The sequence below is a fragment of the Syngnathus scovelli genome, chromosome 17 (assembly GCF_024217435.2).
Source record: "Syngnathus scovelli strain Florida chromosome 17, RoL_Ssco_1.2, whole genome shotgun sequence".
In the NCBI taxonomy this organism is placed as follows: Eukaryota; Metazoa; Chordata; class Actinopteri; order Syngnathiformes; family Syngnathidae; genus Syngnathus; species Syngnathus scovelli.
In genome coordinates, this window is record NC_090863.1 from 11480573 (window position 1) to 11488352 (window position 7780).

The 7780-nt window shown below is 48.4% G+C and overlaps 1 long non-coding RNA gene across 4 annotated transcripts in view; it reads right to left on the minus strand.

The window, feature by feature from the left end:
• Positions 1-2682: 2682 nt before the first annotated feature.
• Positions 2683-7780, minus strand: part of LOC125984886 (uncharacterized) — a 57892-nt gene continuing 52794 nt past the window's right edge. Inside the window, exons 1-6 of one of the 4 annotated variants that reach the window (XR_007487142.2) lie at positions 7164-7751; positions 6967-7024; positions 6431-6886; positions 5090-6138; positions 3777-5024; positions 2683-3527 (exon numbers count right to left, since the gene is read on the minus strand). This is a non-coding gene — a long non-coding RNA (uncharacterized lncRNA). Of the gene's footprint in view, positions 3528-3776; positions 5025-5089; positions 6887-6966; positions 7025-7163; positions 7752-7780 lie in introns of those variants that run through there. The other 3 variants (XR_011085648.1, XR_011085646.1, XR_011085647.1) reach the window with 3 other exon arrangements.

A 7780-nucleotide genomic window follows, 5' to 3' on the forward strand; every position in this document is an offset into this window, starting at 1 on the left:
TGTGTATCACACATACCAGATGGTGTTTTGGAACAGCCTAGAATAGTAAATTACAAAAAGTAAAAAAAACTTGTAAAGTTCAAAAAAGTTATTATTTTACTTATTAATCACTGCAAGTGAGAAGTACAGGCAAATGTCTGCCTAATCATAGTCAACGCAATGGAGCGGATATCGCAGCGCGGCGTATGCAGCAGGCGGCGCAGGCGGCATGGAGAGCGCAGGCGGCGCAGGCGGCATGGAGCGCAGGCGGCATGGAGCGCAGGCGGCGCAAGCAGCAAGGGTGGGGAATCGAACCCTGGATCTCAGGTGTTCAAGCGCAGCGACGGAGCCACTCGCCAAGCGTGGCGAGCTCGGCAGTCACCCCGCTTTCACTTCGAGTCATTCTTATACGTTCAGTATTGCGCTCCGCGCGCGCTGGGTAAGTACAAAAGGGACCAGAGCGCCGCCGGCTGTCAGGTCACACTGGCCGACCGGTTAGTGACACGGCCTCTTGCCCCGTACAGTCCTGGTTCGATCCCAGGGGTGAGAACATTCACCGGGCTACTTTTGTAAGTGTCTGGATACATGCATATAGATTGCATATCCAAGTATTTATTTATGTGTAAGCACCCAGTGTGGCCCCGCCCGGAAGTGGGCGGGGCGATGCAGCTGGCCCCGCCCCCGTCGAAATGGCCCCGCCCCTGGCCCCGCCCCCTGCCCTACTAAATGACAGTAGGGTAGGGGGCGGGGCGTAGCCCCGCCCCCTGCCCTACTAAATGACAGTAGGGTAGGGGGCGGGGCGAAGCCCCGCCCCCTGCCCTATCAAATGACAGTAGGGTAGGGGGCGGGGCGAAGCCCCGCCCCCTGCCCTACAAAAGACAATTGAAAGTGTATTGAAAGACAGTAGGCGCCCCCTACCCTACTGTCATTTAGTAGGGCAGGGGGCGGGGCCAGGGGCGGGGCCATTTCGACGGGGGCGGGGCCAGCTGCATCGCCCCGCCCACTTCCGGGCGGGGCCACACTGGGTGCTTACACATAAATAAATACTTGGATATGCAATCTATATGCATGTATCCAGACACTTACAAAAGTAGCCCGGTGAATGTTCTCACCCCTGGGATCGAACCAGGACTGTACGGGGCAAGAGGCCGTGTCACTAACCGGTCGGCCAGTGTGACCTGACAGCCGGCGGCGCTCTGGTCCCTTTTGTACTTACCCAGCGCGCGCGGAGCGCAATACTGAACGTATAAGAATGACTCGAAGTGAAAGCGGGGTGACTGCCGAGCTCGCCACGCTTGGCGAGTGGCTCCGTCGCTGCGCTTGAACACCTGAGATCCAGGGTTCGATTCCCCACCCTTGCTGCTTGCGCCGCCTGCGCTCCATGCCGCCTGCGCTCCATGCCGCCTGCGCCGCCTGCGCTCTCCATGCCGCCTGCGCCGCCTGCTGCATACGCCGCGCTGCGATATCCGCTCCATTGCGTTGACTATGATTAGGCAGACATTTGCCTGTACTTCTCACTTGCAGTGATTAATAAGTAAAATAATAACTTTTTTGAACTTTACAAGTTTTTTTTACTTTTTGTAATTTACTATTCTAGGCTGTTCCAAAACACCATCTGGTATGTGTGATACACATTAGAAGAAGTGTAAAAAAAAAAAAAAACATATTCCATCATTTACTTCATATGGTGTACCGGCACAAAGGTTTGCAGTGCTGAGGACATGAGGAGACCTAGAAAGAAGCATTGCTGCTGTATCAATGCCCGAGCGATCAGGCACATGGACGGGCAACCCCCAGCCTCGGGTCCGGATACGTCATCGCTCAAATTGGCAAATCATAGCAAGCTACAGAAGAAGACTTTCTGCATCACATGAATTATTTTAGCGTGTGGTTTAGAAGTGTATTATACAAATGAACTTGTTTGCTTTGTACTTTTGAGAGACATGCACATTGTCGAGATGGCGGCAGTACTTATGTGTATTTGTATGGTTGCTTCGGGCAGAACAAACCGCAAAAGACGGGTCACATTGACCCAGCTGTCTAATTGGGGTGCCTATCATTTGTAATGTACTTAAAAATTATCGCATAGTTAAATAGAGCATCAGACAGGTTGAGGCAAATATCTAGCATGTGGTTTAGACGTCTATCATGCAAATGAGTTTGTCTTGTACTTTTAACACACATGCACATTGGCGAGATAACAGCAGTACTTCTTTATTTCTTAGGTTGTTTTGGGCAAAACAACGAAAGGTGCATTGCATTGACCCAGCATCAGACAGGTTGAGGCAAATATGCTGCTACTCGGTGGCAGCACTTGGAATTCATCTAGCCTTTCTGATATGGACAATTTCATAAGGATGCCGGTATGAATAAGAACACTCTGGCCTTTACTTCACTCTGAACTGGGTGGTACCACGCAGTACATGTACCGACGCTGGCCGTGTAGTTAAGCAACTGCTTTGAATTGAAAGCTAAGGTCCTGGAAGTTACACGCTATGTTTATACATTCAATTGACTACAGCAGCAACCTGGACTGGACAGCAGCAGCCTTCTTTGTGGTCAGACAGCCAATGGAGACGCCAAGCCCTGCAACAAAACATGCAAGAAGTTCCACATTCAAGCGATGCACCATCGATTGAGGCCCATCGCGAATGATGACTGACACCAAAGTTGACTTTATTTACAAGACCACCAACAAGAAGCAAACACACCACTGTTGATTTTATTCACAAGAATGCCCACATGATGCATGACGATTCAAAACAAACCAAAACATGGCTCCGACTAGATTCATATAACAGCTTTTACTCTTACAGAAAAATGTACCAACATTCTGCAAGTTTCTGAGTTCGGTGGCCATTTTAAAGCAGGGTTGCCAAAGATGACTTGCTGATCGCAACAGACACCGTTTGTACACTTGTCGTTTGCATCTACGGGTGTCTGGCTACTTGGCTTTTGTCAACAATTTAGAATGCATCCAGCTTTTCTTTGTGTAGTTAAAAAAATAAAATAAAAAGCCTGACACTGCATATTTAACAAGTCAATTTTGTTTCAGCCTAACTTTACAATTGTCTTGTCATTGAGAATGTCTCAAATGATTCCAGTTTGTATGCACGATAGACTGCCAATGCCAATGTTTAAAATGGACCACTTGAATTCAGTTCACAGTTTAATTGCAGTTCAGTGGTACACACACACAATTACAGTACAAACAGTTCATTTCATGATTAAAAAAACAACAGTAAAACAACAATATTGCAAAATGACGCAGCGCTGAGAGAGAAAGAAAGAGGCATCATGCAGATAGCACATGCAGATAGCCAGTGTGCACACCCAGTGAAAAAGTGGAGGGAGGGAGAGAAGGAAAGAAAGGACAAAAGAAAAAACAAATTCATACTCTCCTTAAATGCTGGCTGGGCGCTTTGCCCTCGCCGCATCCGCACCCGTCCGCCTCGTGTCGGCCGCTCATCACGGGCGAAGGTCGGCCGATGGTTGGCTCCCCCCCCGGCCGGTATTCGACGTTTGGACTCATCCTCCGCCTCGTGCCACTGCAAAAAGAAAAACGGCACTCTGTTGCATGCGGTTCACTTCTGTGGACGTACTCATTACCTGTCTATTAAAGCGTGCTCCTATTTTAAGCTCCCTTTATTAATAGCGTATGTACACATGAATGTTTTCTTTTTATGTTTGTTCCTATATGAAGAATTCAATGCTTATAATTTCTTTCTTTGTTGTAAAGTGCTTTGAGCTGCATTTCTTGTATGAAAGGTGCTCTACAAATAGTTCTTTATTATTACCCTCTGGTCTCGCGGTCCTGTCCCGTCCCTCTCTGTGCAGGCACTCATCAGATCGCCCCATCCGCTGCCAGCTGAAAGGCAGAAAAGTAAGGAAATCAAATTAAAACCAACACGTGTGTACACTACGCTTGCAGATTGGATTGCCATGTCACCGCCTCTGGCCAGCCTTGGCCATTCATGCATCAGGCTCCTCTTCAACACTTGGCGACTACTTTCTTTGGGTGATTCCTTCCTTTGCAACCCGCTCACCAATCGCGGGTCTGGTGGCCTCCGTCCACCGGCTCTTCGTTTCATACATCAGCTCTTCCACCTTGCAAGACAAGCACAAAAGTCTCGCTGCGCCGTCGCTTGCGCTTGCCGTCGCTTGCGCTTCCCGTCGCTGCGCGGGCGCTTGCGCGGGCGCTTGCGCGGGCGGGCGCTTGCGCGGGCGCTTGCGCTTCCCGTCGCTGCGCGGGCGCTTGCCGTCGCTGCGCGGGCGCTTGCGCGGGCGCTTGCGCGGGCGCTTGCGCTTGCCGTCGCTGCGCGGGCGCTTGCGCTTGCAGTCGCTGCGCGGTCGCTTGCCGTCGCTTGGGCTTGCCGTCGCTGCGCGTTTGGCACTCAATGAGGGCTGCACAACATTTTGGAAAATCAATGATATGGCAGTATTGGGCCAGACCACTGCATTGAGGCAAGTTGTGCAAAATTCTTGGATGGAGGTTAACTATTTGATCGCAATGAGATCAGTTAGATGAGTTAACTTTAACTTACATCAATGACTTATCGTCTTAACTCATTACAAATAGTTAGGCAAGAAAACATGTTTCATTTGAGACATGAAAAAACAAATCTTTGCTGTCTTAAAGTGCATGTCAATAACCTAGACCACCATATGGCAGTTTTCCAATACACGTGCAGCCCTACACACACGTCACCATTGGTGTCCAAATGGCAGCCTCGGGGCAACTTGATCAACACACCACATGAATGAACGCAACACTGCTTTGTAGCACAAAATGTCAATGGCAACATTTCGTGATTGATTGAAGTAATTGGTGTCAAAGAATTCTGAATTTGTTTCAGTATGCAGCCCTCAAGCAGACATTGGGACACCGCTGGTGTAATTTAGAAAAAAAAAAATCCATTTCACACGAAGCTGCGCAGGTCGACGCCTCCAGGGAAGCGGGTCTCCCTCAGAAGTCGGCGACTTCAGAGCGATGCCACAGCGGTCCGTTCACCTCTGATCAGATCGTGTCACATCCCGGTCGCCATCTGCAGAAACAGAAACAAATGTTAGAAACTCAAAGAGCACCCCAAGTTGTCGGTCACTTGCTTACTTGAGCACAGCGGCTAGCTACTATTGGTGAGCGTCACCCGGTCGGATCGGGCCGTGCGCCCCCCCCCCCCCTTTTGCGTCCGGCCTGCAAATGGCAGAACATGCAATGAGTTGGGCGCTGCTCGCATCATTAAGTCTTCACCGTGGACCGGCTCGCCCCAACATCGCCCCCTACACCTAGAGAACAAAGGACGCACAGTGGTACGTTAGGCTTCGATCAAGCACGACAGTGCTAGGTTAGAAAAAGACACAATGTGACTGTCTCGCTCCAACAACTAGGGGAGAACAAAGAACACAAGTACCACAGTGGTAGGTTAGGGTTAGAGGAAGTGCAACAGTGGTAGGTTGGAAAAAGAAAATGTCACAAGTCAAATTGCAAAATTGGACATTCGGGATCGGCTCGCTCCAACGCCGCCCTACACCGATGGGGGAGAACAAAGAACGCAGCGAGCACGACAGTGGCAGGTTAGAAAAAGACACAAAATGGTACAAGTCATATGGCAAGCTTGGACATTGGGCTCCGCGTCAAAGTTCAGTTTTGTCTCCATCCAAGTCACCACGTCCTCCCCTAAGTGAGCCGTCAATGGCAACCAAGCGCAAGACACCGCTGGATCCAGATAAGCCACAACCTCTTAAGCAAGACCAACCGTCAGACCCCCAAACACTGTCCACACCTGCAACCTTTCCGTCGTGCACCCATAACCAAAGGCAACCACACTGCCCCCTCCTGGGCACATGATCCGCACACGTCGACTTTTGCAGCGCGATGCTTGATTCTTGACTTGATATGGCCATTGCTCCTTTGCATATGGCCATTGCTCCTTTGGATAGGCCATGGCTCCTTTGGATAGGCCATCGCTCCTTTGGATAGGCCATTGTGCCTTTTCATATGGAATTATCCCGGTCGGCTCCTCTTGCAGCCTACAACAGGTTTTCACCTGATTTAGGACTACTCTTCCTCAGTGTCCTCAACATCACTGAAAGGGCTCCTTCAAGAGCCTCCTGCTTGCTTTGTATAGAAGGATGCTGGCTGGGCGGCAGTTTTTAGTGCTACAAAAGACAAGCAAATGATTGCAACAAAAATAGACATTGAGTCGAGTGCCAATGGCATGATTTTTTACCAACAATTATACATACTAGGAGTTTTACATTTGAAAAAAAAAATTATATTGTAGTAAGTTGTATGATAATTGATCAAAATTATAGTTCATATTTGAATTTGATACATTCTAAGTAGAGTTTTACATTTGAAAAAATATAATCATCACATTGAAGTAAATTATGATCATTATTCAGGATTATAATTCATATTTTAATTTCATCATTCATCAACTCCCCTCACATTGGACAGATGATCCAGGTTGGCGGCGTCCAAGACGGGAGAAAATAACACACGCAAATGTTTGCGGCGTAACGGAACGAGAGCGGGCGGGCGCCATCTTTGAATGGATTTGGTCCGATTTGGACATGACGTAACATATACGTTGCATTCACCAGTTTGCATGACACGGAAATGGCACACGCATCATATAAAATAATTTTAAAAATGGTTAAGTTGACTAGAGTCAAACTAACATTTCCTATAGTCAGACAAACACGCGCTTATCGGCGGCGTCATTTACGAACCGTCTACAGACGGACGAATGAAAAAAATGCTGGCCAGCATGAAAAATAAACAACCGCGAAAGACATTAAATACCACCAAAACGCGCAACGACGCGACGCGACGCAAAGTGGATTGTGGCGTGCCGTGTCGTGCCGTGCCGAAACCTCAAGCACTCCCTAGACAGCGAAAATCCTGCAAGAAATAATAAATGGCATCGTAAGAAACTGCAAACATTTGCTCACGGGCTAAATGGCCTGCGGCCTACAATTTACCTCCAGGCCCACCGTCACGGTGGACGCGACGTTGCCGAGTCACGAGAGTACGACAATCCTGCGACAAACAAAATGTAAAAAAAAAAAAAAAAGGCTTGTGAGAAAAGGCAGCAAAGCGTGCCAATCGTGCAACAAACACGGCGTCCGTCGTGAAAAACGGCAGGAGACGACAAACATTTGCTAGCATGCTCGCTTACCTGAGAAACTGTCCGCCGCCGCCGCCGGCCCGCGTTTGGTGGCACCTGCATATGATAACTCCCCTTGAGCGAGCACACCTGACTTCAATTGACCTAAAGCCCTGACGTCACAACCGTCGATTCAAATCTTCTTCTCCTGATCGTCCAACGGCGCTCGGCACACTGACGCCACCAGGTGGTCGCCTGTCATGGTGACTACTGTGGAAAGGGCTGCTTCGGACTGACTATCCGTTGAAACTTTCAACACCGAGCATGTTTGGATGGAGGATACCCTATCAATATGACCAAATCTCCTTTGGTTTCCGAGCAGGCTCTGGTCGAGTGGTTAACGCCATTGCCTTCAATCAAATGAAAATATTTGTATCGAGAGTACATCCTTTCATTTGCAAAAGAAATACAATTTAAAGTATATTTTGTATTTATTTTATTCAATTATTCTACTCTCCATACATATACAGGAATAGAACTTTACGTCTTTTGTTGTAATATAACTGATTTTAATATGGAAGCTGGTGTAACACTTAACAGATTTTTGTTGGTGGTGTGCCTCGAGATTTTTCCAATGAAAAGGTGTGCCGTGAATGAAAAAAGGTTGGGAAACATTGCTCTAGTAGACA